At 41.8% G+C, this 15528-nt stretch overlaps 1 protein-coding gene and 1 long non-coding RNA gene across 4 annotated transcripts in view; one reads left to right on the forward strand and one right to left on the reverse strand.

Moving 5' to 3' along the window:
* ndrg2 (NDRG family member 2) overlaps window positions 1-15333 on the reverse strand; it is a 27945-nt gene extending 12612 nt beyond the window's left edge. Inside the window, exon 1 of one of the 2 annotated variants that reach the window (XM_043244934.1) lies at window positions 14779-15333. The gene's annotated coding sequence lies outside the window, so the exon portion shown is untranslated. The remainder of the gene's footprint in view (window positions 1-14778) is intronic. The other variant, XM_043244933.1, reaches the window with a different exon arrangement.
* Window positions 4917-9712, forward strand: LOC122349048. 2 transcript variants are annotated; one of them, XR_006251402.1, is made up of 4 exons: window positions 4917-5962; window positions 6495-6570; window positions 6664-6761; window positions 7288-9712. It is a non-coding gene; the product is annotated as an uncharacterized LOC122349048 (long non-coding RNA). The 2 variants fall into 2 exon arrangements; XR_006251401.1 differs by having other exon boundaries at window positions 4919-5962; window positions 6495-6761.
* Window positions 15334-15528: the final 195 nt, after the last annotated feature.

Below are 15528 nucleotides of genomic sequence, written 5' to 3' on the forward strand. Positions count from 1 at the left end.
GAGAGAGAGAGAGAGAGAGAGAGAGAGAGAGAGAGAGAGAGACAGAGAGAAAGAGAGAGACAGAGAGAAAGAGAGAGAGAGAAAGAGACAGAGAGAGAGAGACAGAGAGAGAGAGAGAGAGAGAGAGGGGATCTTTAATAAAGACTTTAATAAAGTCTCCTGCAATACTGGAAAAAATCTAACTAAAGTAAATTCTAATAACATCTGTTTCACATTAATGTTACGAACACTTTTTTAAAAAAATAGTTTCAAAAATGTTTTTTCCTAGTAATGCTTCTTCTTCTTCTTATTCATATCCGGGGCCGGGTCGCAGGGGCAACAGTCTAAGCAGTGACACCCAGACTTCCCTCTCCCCAGACACTTCCTCCAGCTCTTCCGGGGAACACTGAGGCGCTCCCAGGCCAGCCGAGAGACATAGTCCCTCCAGCGTGTCCTAGGTCTTTCCTGGGACCTCCATTAGGAGGCGTCCGGGAGGCATCCGGAACAGATGCCCGAGCCACCTCAGCTGGCCTCTCTCGATGTGAAGGAGCAGCGGGTCTACTCCGAGCTCCTCCCAAGTGACTGAACTCCTCACTCATCTCTAAGGGAGCGCCCAGCCACCCTACGGAGGAAACTCATTTTGGCCGCTTGTATCCGGGATCTCATACTTTCGGTCATGACCCAAAGCTCATGATCATAGGTGAAAGTAGGTATGAAGATCGACCGGTAAATCAAGATCCAACTCACCACCAGGTGGTGATCAGTTGACAGCTCCACCTTTCTCTTCACTCGAGTGTCCAAGACATGTGTCCAAGGAGATCAGATGATACAACCACAAAGTCGATCATCAACCTCCGCCCCTAGGGTGTCCTGATGCCACGTGTACTTGTGGACACCCTTATGCTTGAACATGGTGTTCGTTATGGACAGACTGTGACTAGCACAGAATTCCAACAACAATGTTCCTCCCAATTACGCCCCTCCAGATGTCACTAGCATCACCAATGTGAGCGTTGAAGTCCCCCAGCAGGACGATAGAGCCCTTTGTTGGAGCACTTTCCAGCACCCCTCCTAAGGACTCCAAGAAGGCCAGGTACTCTACATTGCCATTCGGGCCCGTAGGCACAAATAACAGTGAGAGTCCTCCCCCCAATCCAAAGTCGCAGGGAGGCAACCCTCTCGTCCACCGGGGAAAACTCCAACACATGGCGGCTAAACTGGGGGGCTATGAGCAAGCCCACACCACACCAACCCGCCGCCTCTCACTGCGGGCAACACCAGAGTAGTGAAGAGTCCAGCCCCTTTCGAGGAGATGGGTTCCAGAGCCCAAGCTGCGTGTGGAGGTGAGCCTGATTATCTCTAGCCGGTATCTCTCTACCTCCAACAACAACTCAGGCTCCTTCCCCCCCAGAGAGGTGACGTTCCATGTCCCTAGAACTAGATTCTGTGTCCAGGGGTTGGGTTGCCGAGGTCCCTGCCTTCGACTGCCACCCAAACCACAAGGAACCGGCCCCTTACGGTTCCTCCTGCAGGTGATGGGCCCACGGGAGGATGGCCCCACGCTGCTGTTTGGGGCTGAGCCCGCCCGGGTCCCGTGGGGCAAGACCCAGCCACCAGTTGCTCGCATGCCATACCGAGCGACAACGCAACATTTTTATTGTTGTCCATAAGGGGTGGGGTGGACCGCTCTTTGTCTGGCTTGTCACCTAGGACCTGTTTGCCTTGGGAGACCCTACCAGGAGCAAATAGCCCCAGACAACCTAGCTCCTAGGGTCATTCAGGGACTCAAACCCCTCCACCACGTTAAGGTGGCAATCCTAGGAGGGGTATATTAATAGGGCCTAGTAAAGCATAAATATTTATATGAAGTCAAATGATAAAAAATATGATTTCTTAATGCACTTTTACTTTAAAAATCACATTAAAACTCGATGCAAAACTTCTTCCTCAATCCTCACGGAGGGACTCAAACCTTCAGATATATTTCTCTTCAGTGTTTCTCAATCAGATGTGAAATCAGTTTCATTCCACACAAGAAGAAGCTGAAAGCGGGCGTCTGACCAGCACAAGAAGAGTGAGTGTTTATACTGAATCTAATTGAATGAAACCACAGTAAACCACACATCTTTGCAGTCGGGCGTACGGAAACTAATTAGAGTGAAATTATTTACTTTCCAAAAGTAATGAGACCGAAAACAGCTTTTGTGCTTTTGAAAACCTGCTTATTTGCTTCAAACTAACCCTAACTTTTCTTGAAAGCACTGGAATCACATATACATACACACACACATATATACACACACATAAAATAAAAAAAAAGTCCAATAGCGATTCGTTCTTTCACAACAGAGCTCAAATCTAAAGGATAAACCTGATTGTAGACTCGTATAAACCTGAATATTGCACTGAATGCAGGTGATCTGACTGACTTTATTAATTCTGTGGGGTTTTATGCGAGTTATTAATTTGAATCAATCGAATGACTTGCTGAATCATTCACGCAGTGACTCCTAAGAACCACACGAAGTATTAACACAAACTCGAGATCTGTATTTGTTTTTCTTCTCGGCGTGTCTCTCTCTGAGAGCGTTCTGTCCTCAAGGAAACTAATTCTAGACCAGAAGGAACCACAGAGACGTCTGACCAACATCTAAGACCAGTAACGCTGGATACGGCGCTGCACGCAGGAGAAAGACATCTCTTCGGTGGGGTTTCACAGCTACATGTTCTGATAGGGATGTGGCATCAGTGTGTGTGTGTGTGTGTGTGTGTGTGTGTGTGTCTGTGTGTGTGTCTGTGTGTGTGTGTGTGTGTGTGTGTGTGTGTGTGTGTGTGTGTGTGTGTGTGTGTGTGTGTGTGTGTGTGTGTGTGTGTGTGTGTGTGTGTGTGTGTGTGTGTGTGTGTGTGTGTGTGTGTGTGTGTGTGTGTGTGTGTGTGTGTGTGTGTGTGTGTGTGTGTGTGTGTGTGTGTGTGTGTGTGTGTGTGTGTGTGTGTGTGTGTGTGTGTGTGTGTGTGTGTGTGTGTGTGTGTGTGTGTGTGTGTGTGTGTGTGTGTGTGTGTGTGTGTGTGTGTGTGTGTGTGTGTGTGTGTGTGTGTGTGTGTGTGTGTGTGTGTGTGTGTGTGTGTGTGTGTGTGTGTGTGTGTGTGTGTGTGTGTGTGTGTGTGTGTGTGTGTGTGTGTGTGTGTGTGTGTGTGTGTGTGTGTGTGTGTGTGTGTGTGTGTGTGTGTGTGTGTGTGTGTGTGTGTGTGTGTGTGTGTGTGTGTGTGTGTGTGTGTGTGTGTGTGTGTGTGTGTGTGTGTGTGTGTGTGTGTGTGTGTGTGTCTGTGTGTGTGTGTGTGTCTGTGTGTGTGTGTGTGTGTGTGTGTGTGTGTGTGTGTGTGTGTGTGTGTGTGTGTGTGTGTGTGTGTGTGTGTGTGTGTGTGTGTGTGTGTGTGTGTGTCCTGTGTGTGTGTGTGTGTGTCTGTGTGTGTGTGTGTGCCCAGGCCTGAGGCTGTTCTCTCCACAGAAAACCCTGATGTCAAAAAATACAAATATGTTTATAAAAATATAAAAATATATATAAAAATAATATATATATATATATATATATATATATATATATTCGAAACTAAAGCACAAAGTAAAAACAGACAGAAAGAAGCTTAAATATATTTACTGCCTCCATGATTATGTTTCTTCATACTTAAATTGTAATGAAAGAATAAAACCGATTTAAAATCTTTTTTTATCACATTTTATAAGACTCTATTGCAGAAGATATAATATTACTAGTCCTCATGTGGAGTCAACTTTTCATATTGCTTTTAAAACACTTAAGTACTTTTAAATACTGCCTTGACACAATAAAGCACACGTTTGCGTACTGTCACACTAAAAGTTAAATAGAAATTGCATATCGTGAAAATGACATAAAAATTCAGTGTAGCCTTAACCAAATGATGAGATTACTTAAGTGCTTTTAAATAATCGTTTATGACCATTTCTAAACACGCTTTAAAATAATGCAAAATAAAAGATTTTAAAAGTAATTTTAATCTTTTTTTTAAACTCTACTTACAGACAATATTATTATATCAGTGACATGAATCTAAAGTGTACTTAAAAAGAAGCCTCTTAAGTGCAAATGATGTCAAAGTAAAGGTTTTACATTCAATCACACTCAATCGTGATCCTCCGCCATGCAACACATTAACTGTGTTTAAAAATGATGATGTGTTTTAAAAAAATCTGTTTACGAGTTCACGAAACTGAAATAATTGCATTAAACACACATTTAAGCCACAACAGATGTCTGTTCAATTTTAAGATCCATAAATGGCCCAAAAAACATTGCACTTAGTTTGCAATTTTTTCAAAGCGCACTTGTTTTTCAAAGAGCCTGAGAAAGCGTCGATGGAGTTCGTGGCGTGTTTTCAGACAGTATGTATCGATCGTGTCGTGTTATTGATCAGCTTTGGGCCGCGGATGCGTGACGTGTCATAAACGAGCGGAGAGGCCATCATCATCTCCAGCATCCAGCTCCTCTCAGAATGAGTCAGAGAGAGAAACGCCGCCACTGAATGGAAACAAACGGCAGAAAATGTGTGAAAGAAAAATAAGCAGCGTAGGAGGACTGAGATGAATCTCACAAAAACCTGTCAAGAACATGTCCAGGTCACATCTACAGACAACAAATAGAATTATAATACAACTATATATATATATATATATATATATATATGTATTTTTTTATATATATATATTTTATATATATATATATATATATATATATATATATATATATATATATATATATATATATATATATATATATATGAGTTTATGTGTTTAAATGAGCTAAAAAAGCGTACATCTTTAAATCAATTATTATTAAAATAATTATTAAAATAAGTAGCATAGGAGGATCAGAAAAAAAGTCATTGATACTTAAAATTTTAAATATTTAAAACCAATTAATACATTTTTTGCTGGATTTTAGGGATGATTAAAAGATCATTAAAGAAGAAATAAGCAGCGCTGGAGGCTTCAGATGAGCCTCTAACGAACAACCAGCATAAATAATTAAATACCTAAATTTGTTAAATACTTTTTATTTTAAGTCTGTTGTTGCAATGAGAATAATAGAGAGAGGAATAATACATCAATTAGAGTTTGGGTGCAAAATATTGTGTGGCCATCAAAATATTCTGTGTGTATTTATTTATTTAAAGTCGATGCTAAATATATATTTTTATCCTGATATAACCAGCCCTCGAGGCCATTGAAGAGGACTCCGTAAACACACACAGTGTTAAAAGATTCAAGCCACAAATCTCCTGACTCCAATCAGCGCTGATGAAAACAGAGCGGCACGGAGCGGATCAGAGCGGCGGAAGCAGGCCACGAGTCTATCGACGGACTCTAATGGATGATCGATAGCAGGAACACACAGCCAGAGCCATGCTCCCGATATGCAGATATATTCAAATCACGGCCTGCCCTTAAAAAAACCACTCATCTAGTCTGGAACACACTGATCGGCTTTGTCTTGCTCGGGTGAAACGATGCATTTTTACTAAAACAGCCCGTTCAACTTTGACATGCAGGCTGGGACTTTAAAACGAAAGTGAATTTTTATCGACTGGACGGGAGCTGATTTGCTCTGGTTTTGACCGAGCGGAGGGAAGTTGTGCAACACGTTCGAATTTGACAAAGATTTCTCTGTTACAAACCCCAGAGAGACCCGGATGACGTGATGGAGTTAGTTAAAACCATATTAAACGGCACCGACGAGGAAAACAGAAAAACCTTCTGCCAGGAACAAACATAAATAAGCCTTTCAGTCCACGCAAACAAGCTGGGATTTGGACCGAAACGTTGCATAATCATGCTAAATATTATTTTACAGCACTCGCAGATGCTGTAGCTGTGAATGAAAATCGATGCATGCATGGGCCGTTAATGCAGCCGACCTTGACATGACTAACTGATCCAAAGACTCGGGTGAGTACGAGTATTTATTTATATATTTTAATATATATTTATATATATATATATATATATATATATATATATATATATATATATATATATATATATATATTTTTTTTTTTTTTTTTTTAATTAATTCACTTATTTAAATTCATGAATTAAATGACTCAATAATAAATAATAAATAAGTTATTTATTTGCGCATTACTTGCACCCTAAAGTGATCAAAAGACATGCTTTATGTTCTAAAAATAAAATAAATGCTGCTCTTTTGCACTTTTTTTTATATTCATCCTTGAATCCTGAAAAATGAACGTTTCCACAAAAAAACATGAAGCGGCACAACCGTCTTAAACATCGATAATAATCAGAAATGTTTAACCAATATTTACCAAGAAAGCTGTTGTTTATAATTATAACTATATTTAGAAATGTTACCGTTTTAACTGTTCAAATAAAACTGAAATAAGTGCAGCACTGGTGAGGCAAAAACACTAGATCTTCTCAAGGCCAAACTCAAAACTGGTATGTTTTCACTCCAAAGCATCATGAAAGTGGAAAACACTGTAGAAGCGCTTCACGGTGGCTGAGGAAATAACACAGACGCAGGAAAAAAAAAGGTGAAGCCGAGATGTTAGCGGTTACACAATCGCTGGCCGTGTTCCTGAAGCGTCTCTCTCTCATGGCCTGCTTTTTCTCCACTTCAAAAACAGCTCCGGTGCGGACTGATAAACAGCTCAAACACTCGGAGAAACTCAGCTCTTTCCTCTCTTTCCTCGCTCCCCGTTGAACACGACGAAGTGAAACACAGGTCAGCCGCCGGCCAGATATTTTTACTTTAATACTAAACTCGCTTCAGTTTCTCGGGACCGTAGACGCGTTGTCTTGCGAAATTGTGCATCTCGACCGGTTTCGGTCACGTAAAACGTCATCGTAAGTATGGGATATAAAAAAAGATGAATGGTGAAACGAATTCATTTAGAAAATAATGTAAAAACAAAGGACATTGGTGTTTTTTATTATGAACATTTAGGCTTTCATCACATAATTAAAATGTTTTATTTAGCAACTAATGTTTTTTGTCGCGATCTCATAATTACTTCATATTTCACAAAATTGTTACTTTTTTGTAATTATGACATTTTATCTCATAACTTAGTTGACAAATTGTGCTATAATTGTGACTTGTATAATATTTGCCAACGACTACGTCACTGTTTTTATTCTTTTATCATAATGTTAATAATAATAAAAATATATATAATAATAATTTTATGTATAATACGCCTTTGCAGGATTCAACGGTTCTTGACGATGTTCGTTCAATTGTTTTTTAGTTTTCCTTCTCTATGCATCTCGATCTAAAGCATCTTCGGGGGACCGGAAAACGAGACCGAAATGCCGAAGGTGGAAATCGCGTTTGATCGAGTCGACTAACAAGCTCCAGCAAATCGACCGGCTCGAGAACGGAGCTGAAGAAAGAGAAAATACGGTGATTAAACGTCAGACGACAGGTGGAGGCGAAGGATTGTGTGGGAAGCCAGACAATGATCCAGCAAGAGCTCATGTTTACGGGATTACACCGATATGAGCAGGGTGCGTATCGTTTTTACACTGATTACAGACATAATCAGAAGATTAATACTGGAGCTCACCCTCGTTTTACCAGCTCTGCATCTCAATAATGAATACCTTTTTTGCTTTTTATCATCGTCGCATGCATCTGAAGTTGTGCATTTTCGCCCATTCTAATAGTAAACCAAGCCTGACGATAAATCTTCCCAATAAACCGAGCAGCAGAATGGCACGTGATATGGAAGGAAAGCCTACGGTTTCGATTCGTTCTCAAAACAGCTACAATTTGCCGACTTTCTCGGGAAACGAGTTTCTGATTCAGACGAGAACCAATCAAAACGATAGGCTTTTCCCTTTTAGTTGTGTTTTTTTCACCCACTGGGGTCGAAGCGTTCGTTTAACCGTTTGTTCGTTTCTCTGGAAACGGCTAAATGCTCGCTGACCGAAGAAGGTTTACCGAAAAACACACAAAATAGATGCAGAAGAAAGACATTTAGCAGACCTCCGGTGCCACGTGTGTCTAGAAATCACCAGCTTGAGTTTCAGTTTGTAGAGCAGGACGCGTTTGGAGGTTGGCCGGTATTTTTAGGCGTTGTGATAAAGGACACCGGGATATGTTACGTGCGCGCTATTCTCGGGCCAGCAGTTGTACGTCGGTGTGGATTACGTTCCTCAAGACTTCGGGGCAATGATCGGAAAACACGCCAAAACAGAGCTCGGCGGGTGGCTTTTCCAGCGCTCAAGAAAGCAATCCGTACACTGGATGTCCCAAAAAAAAAGAAGACGCACAGCCGACCCAGAGCTGAGGACGGTGTGGTGTGACGTTTCTGGTGGGCGCGTGTTAGCTGAGGGCTATTTCAAGAGGTCGGCCATGTTGGGTCGAGACGCCCTGAGAGACCTCTTCAGAAAAAACACCAGCTCCAGATAAACCAACCAATGCATTAAAACAATCGACTAAACCGACGAATGTAGAGGAATAAATAAATCTTTAGAAACGACTAAATTAGGGACAAAATTAAAACCAACCCCCACCCCGCGAAAAAAAAAGCTTTCGTTTCAAAGCAATAAAAAGGGCTTACCGAACTTCGACTTAAACAAGTGCAATAAAAAGCAAGCCTTTAATGAGTTGTAAAGAGCGCTTTCCCTGCTGCTCAGAGACTGGATCGCTGTTAGAGGTCGCGCTCGTTTTAATGAACCTCTGAGAGACCACTGACTTCACTCACGACTTCAATCCTTCAGATCTGGTTCGCATATGACACGAAGTAACATTAATAAATACATATATTAGCGCGTTATTGTTTCACTTTTCACGCACAGAGAAAAAGAGAGCATGACTGAACTGGTAGCACAAACACATCCTGAAATGAGAAAGCATTAATAATAACTACAATCTCCTCCCATCAGCAGCGGCGGATCTGGGCGGTGTGTGTGTGTGTGTGTGTGTGTGTGTGTGTGTGTGTTTATCCGTTTGCTCTTGGCTTTGTTTCGGTGTTTGTTCATCTACAAAGTTTCGATGACAAAAGAAAAGATAATGATCCGCAGGAGCCTCCATGGAGACGCAGAGAGATGCCAAAGCTTTCTCTCAGGACTGTTTCACTCGTGTTTCCCAGAGACGTGATCATCCATCAGTCCAGCTGGAGAAGAGCAGCCAAACCTCCCAGGGATTCATCCATCTATCTATCCATCCATCTATCTCGCAATTCTGTAATATTTCATTCCCCCGTAATTGTTACAAGCTTTTTAACAACACTTTGCCCATTGGAGAGTCCATTATAATATATAAAAATGATAACATTTTAGTATTATTTAGCATAAAGTAAGGTTTATTATCCATCTTAAACCAAGCATTTTGTCATGTCCCCGAGGCACTTAAACGATTATTAACAAAAGTTCTGTTCCTTAGATTTCTTCGGCAGCAATACAGTTTAATTCTTTATTTGTGTGTGCCTTTTTTAAAAATAATTAAAATATATTTTATTAAAAACACTTCACCTACAGTATAATAATTTAGACTCATAAATGGCATCGTTCAGGTCTCTTCAATAGTGGCGCTGAAAATGCTGAGTGGTATTTTCGAGGTGTATCTCAGGTAGGGTGCTGTCAAACTTTACAACCCCATCACAGATATATGCATTTCTTACTGGGTTGTGACGGGGTTGAGTTATTTACCTAATCTATTAATAAAAAAAAAAAAAAAAAAAAAAAACACAAAATAGTCATGGTTTCAGAAAAAATCAATAAATAAATAAAATTTAAAAAAAAAATAATAATAATAATAAACAATAATATATATATATATATATATATATATATATATATATATATATATATATATATATATATATATATATATATATATATGCCCATCAAAAAATCTTAGAAGTAGAATATTTGATGCAATGTCCAAACTTTGACAAGCATCATACATCAGAAATTGCACCCTTAGAAGAAAGACGATGTTCTATCCATCCATCCATCTTTCTCCAGCACTATGAAGGAATCTCACTCTTGGTGGATCTCTGCAACAGTCTGGACTTCATCAGATGAAGCGCTGATTCTCTCTCGTTACGGCAAATGTGATTTTTCAGTAAAGCACAATGACTGGGCTCATTACAGAGAATCAAACGCTGGATGTGATTAAGCGTCCTTGCGTAACTGAAGTGCATCATTAAAGAGCCCCATCACCGAAAGACGAGATGTTCTCGCTCCTGGAACGACCTTCACGCTGGAGGCTCACAGAAAACCTCCAGATCTTATTATGCAGATGTAATCTATGGCCGCGGCCGTGAGGACGTGACATCACTGAAACGCCCCGAACTCCTTCGCTTACGTAAACCCCCGGTTTACCCAGAATTCAGCACCGCTTCAGTGTTTCATAACGTGACATCATTCAGAGCAGATCACAAGAGGAGAGACGACACTAGAAAGCGTTTTCACGCGAACGCTGCATCAAAATAATTGCAATTGCTTTCACAGAGTGATCAAATAACTGAAAGCATTATAGAAAGCATTATTCTGCGAGTAGCAGTAATGACTGATAGCTGTAAAGCTGTAAAACCTCAACATTCTATCAGTATTTATTTACTCTGGAATAAATCTAAAGTGTGACTGTTTTCAAGTGAGCAGGCTGTTTATTTCATCGTGACCAATTAAATAAAAAAATACAGTAAAAATCAAAGCATGCGTGGAAAAGGTACTCTGAGCGCTGGGTGTACATCAATATAACAATAAATAAATATGAACGCTACTTTTTGAGTAGTCACTGAATCCATTGTGTTTCAAGCATTTCACTGAAATTAATTCAACTTTCAAACTTTAAATCTATTTTTGTTCCTGAAGTTTATATAAGCGATGCTAGGGTTTGTGCTTTCAAAGCTAGCTTGCTATTGCTAGCCTTCCAAGATCACCCCTACCCAACATTTAGACAAGTTACAAGACAAGGAAGGATCACACAACCAGTCTAATGAGGAAAATGATAGCTAAAGTTCACTGCAATGATTGCGATATTTACAACGATTGGGAATTTTACATCAGCGATATTACTGCAGTATTTTGTGAATATCCTTGTACAGTCCTGATCTCACCACGAAAACATTTTATCCCGCTCAAAATACCGGTCTTACAAATGCAGGTTCAAATCCACCTCCAGACCAGTACTTATCCTCTTCCTTCAGATGTACACAAGCTAAAGAGGGCAGAGCGAGGTGAGGGAATGAATGGGGAGAGAAACCCACAGAGAGCAAAAATAGCTGGAGCTGAAGGTTTGGAGGATGCGTGGGAACAGAGGGAGCTTTGTACCACCAGGAGTAGATCCACGAAACACACGAGTCTGCCGCGTCACCTCAGTGACCGTCTCACCCGCACTCCTGGGAAGATATTGTGCTGCTATACACCTATACACACGTCTTGTGTGCGCTTCTTACGTTTACATTCAATTCAGAGAGATAGACATATACATAGACAGACAGAACGACAGACAGACAGACAGACAGACGGAAAGACAGACAGATATATAGATAAAACTACAGACAGACGGAAAGAAAGACAGATATATAGATAAAACGACAGACAGACAGAAAGAAAGACAGACAGAGAGATAGAACGACAGACAGAAAGAACGACAGACAGACAGAACGACAGACAGACAGAAAGAACGACAGACAGACAGAAAGAATGACAGACAGACAGAACGACAGAAAAAATGACAGACAGACAGAAAGAATGACAGACAGACAGAACGACAGACAGAGAGATAGAACGACAGACAGACAGAACGACAGACAGACAGATATATAGATAGAACGACAGACAGATAGATAGAAAGACAGAAAGAAAGGCAGACAGACAGATAGGAAGATAGAAAGAATGACAGACGGAAAGACAGACAGATATATAGATAAAACTACAGACAGACAGACAGAACGACCGACAGACAGAACGACAGACAGAAAGAATGACAGACAGACCGAACGACAAACAGAGAGATAGAATGACAGACAGACAGATATATAGATAGAACGACAGACAGACAGACAGAACGACAGACAGACAGAATGACAGACAGAAAGAATGACAGACAGACAGAACGACAGACAGAGGGATAGAATGACAGAGACAGATATATAGATAGAACGACAGACAGATAGATAGAAAGACAGAAAGAATGACAGACAGACAGATAGAAAGATAGAAAGAATGACAGACAGACAGACGGAAAGAAAGACAGACAGCTATATAGATAAAGCTACAGACAGACAGAAAGAATGACAGACAGAAAGACCGACATACAGACAGAGAGATAGAACGACAGATGGAAAGAAAGACAGACAGATAGATAGAACGACAGACAGACAGACGGAATGAAAGACAGACAGATATATAGATAAAACTACAGACAGACAGAAAGAACGACAGACAGAAAGAACGACAGACAGACAGAGAGATAGAACGACAGACAGACAGACGGAAAGAAAGACAGACAGAGAGATAGAACGACAGACAGACAGAGAGATAAAACTACAGACAGAAAGAACGACAGACAGATATATAGATAGAACGACAGACAGATATATAGAAAGACAGAAAGAACGACAGACAGACAGATAGAAAGATAGAAAGAATGACAGACAGACAGAACGACAGACAGAACGGCAGACAGACAGAAAGAACAACAGACAGAAAGAAAGACAGAACAGACAGATATAGAGATAGAACGACAGACAGATTATATATAATTATAAATGATAAATCCATGAAAGTTAGCTAACAGATGGATGGTCTATATATATCTCTTTCCTCAGTGCTAATGGTGTGTTGTACACAGAGTGCCGTACAATCACTCAATAGACCTCAGAGAGAGAGAGGGGAGGAGCTGGGTTCTCTTTACCTTACAAGCCCAGCCCACGAATAGAACCCAAACAACTCCAAATACCAGACTCAAAATGGGTGTCCGGAGTCCCGAGACCAGCTGTAATGTTGTGAAAGACACTAAGAGACCGGGTCTTTAAAGGGACAGAGCAGCTAAAACGTGGAGCTATATCATTTACTCACACTTCTGTTCTTACAAGCCTGGATGTCTCTCTGCTGAAAGCAGACAAACATGGAAGGTGATTCAATCAATGGCTTTCATTTATATAGTGCTTTTAACTGATTAAAAGCACTGAGAATAAAATGATAGGGATGTATAACGACTGAATTAAACAATTTGTTATTAAACGCAGAGACGGTGGATGATAACAGCTAGAGATTCGCACCGTCAAGCTCGAAATAGCCCACAAAAAGACCAGAGAAGTAGCCCATACAACTCATTCTAAAGCTTTGCGGCAGGATTAAACCCAAAGTAAAACGCTTGTAGCTCGCTGCAGGTCTGTCTTCAATGGTCTGGCACAAAACCACCACCGCCGTTGAGAAAACCCAAGGGTCTTTACTTCCACGACCTGAGAGCATGAGAGGCGTTTGGGCGACCAGAGGGACTGAGGAGAAAAATCGTTTCTGAGGCGGAGCGAGTCATTACATAAACAATTACCACCCCAGAAAGAGTCCAGACCTTAGTCCTTAGTCACCAAACCACACACTCTGTCTGGAGCTCAGGCCAATCGAATCAGAGGAGAGTTTTTTACCGATGAGAGGGTGCTAAGCCTCCTCACTTAAAGCTGTACTGATATCAATTTCTCGCAGAAAATATAACTATTGCACTGCATCAGTCCAGACCCAAAGGAAATCAGAGATTCTTCATCAAAGAACTTCATCGATTATAACATAACTTTTCGAGTTCGCATACTTTCTAAAGCCGTAGCACGGGCATTTCAACATCTCACCGATGCCAGTGTGCAAATTTGAGTGCTTATTATAAATCAAATTAAATTTGACATCACTCTCACAATGCCATCACAAGACATGGGATACAGACTAGTTTTACGATGCTTTTTAACATTAATCTTGCATAAAATTTCTTTTGTCACATGCAAGGTAAAAACAACACGCTTTAGAGCAAAATGGCAACATGATGTATTTTTTGGGGGGTGAACTGTCTCTTTAAAAGCTGCATGACTCACTGAAGACCCCAGATAAACCCCCGGGGGACTCACGCGCAGATAAGCGCGTATCTCCGCGAGCCCGTGGTGTTTGTTGCGTGCAGTCGTTTCTGGAAAGGGCCTTTGCGGGTTTGTCTGGGCCCGCGACACACCTCCCTTTGACATTGACACACATTCTCCACGAACCAGCCGAGGTCCGCTGCGCGAGCTCCTCGCGTTCACGCGCGCGTCCTTTCCGCGCAAAACCTGCCCAGCGCGCGAACAAAGACCGACGCGACCGCTGAACCGACACGCGACAGATCGCGTCAAGCGACGCTCGCCCCTAAACCTAGCAAGAAACTCCCGGGGAAACGCGGGCTGCTTCTGTAGCGCTCGCGAACCCGACGGGCGCATGCATTGCGCGAGCTCGATTGTGTGTTGCTTAATGTTTACAAGTTTCCAGCTGCTGGAACAGATTAGGGTCGCGTCTCGCGTGTCGTTTAAAACGGACACTCACGGCACTATCAGCATTTATGGACTACGAATATTTACGCGTTATTGCATCGTGCACAAAAACCGACAGCTATAGGCAATACACTGTTGCATGCATTAAATACATTAATCATTAATGCGACACATGACGATATATATATATATATATATATATATATATATATATATATATATATATATATATATATATATAGTTATAGTTATAAAGCCTTAAGAGATTGCACTTACCTCTTATGCAAAATGATTATGATGTCGGCGTGCCCAAGTTCCCTAAAATACAAGATGAGCAAAAGTCGGCACTCCTTTGTCTGTGAAATATATATGTATTTTTCACAGTGTTGACCCTGGGTCGCTCCCAGTGCTCTCGAGCTCGCGCTTTCTTTCCAGCGGCGTTTGTTGTTTTCTCTCCCTCTTTTCCTCTCTGTCCGTATTACCCCGTTTTTGTCCTTTCTGGAGCCGCTGAAAAAAAATCGCACAAAAAAATATGGAGCCGTCAATCAAAAAAGTCGACTCGAGTTATGGACGGGGGAGCCCGGAATCGTCCGCGGAGCCGGAGTGGCCGGTGCTGGGGTGTTCGCGGGGCCGGTGGCGCGGAGCGGGTGTCACGACGACCGGGCACGCCCCGAACCCCCCCGACACGTCGACAAACGGGCGCTAAAAGTCGACGAAAGGCCGCTCTCGGGAGCCGGCTCCCCCCGTTTCGCGCGGTGGTTCGCTCCCGTTGTTGAATCGCTCGGTGGAACAAAACGCGTTCGCATTCCAAGGTTCTGGTTACAGCTGCGCTGCAGTCTTGAGCAAGAGCTCCGCGCGGTTCGGCCCGCGTCAGGAGATATAAATACACTAATCTCTCATTTCCTGCAGAAACGCGCAGGATGCGCAAAATGGGCTCGGTTCGTGGAAAATGAAGTGGACGCTGCTCATCAGAAAAGCTCTGTCCCGAGCTATTAGCAGCTGCACACAATTACCAGACAAAACGAT

The sequence above is a fragment of the Puntigrus tetrazona genome, chromosome 7, assembly GCF_018831695.1.
Source record: "Puntigrus tetrazona isolate hp1 chromosome 7, ASM1883169v1, whole genome shotgun sequence".
NCBI classification, from domain to species: domain Eukaryota; kingdom Metazoa; phylum Chordata; class Actinopteri; order Cypriniformes; family Cyprinidae; genus Puntigrus; species Puntigrus tetrazona.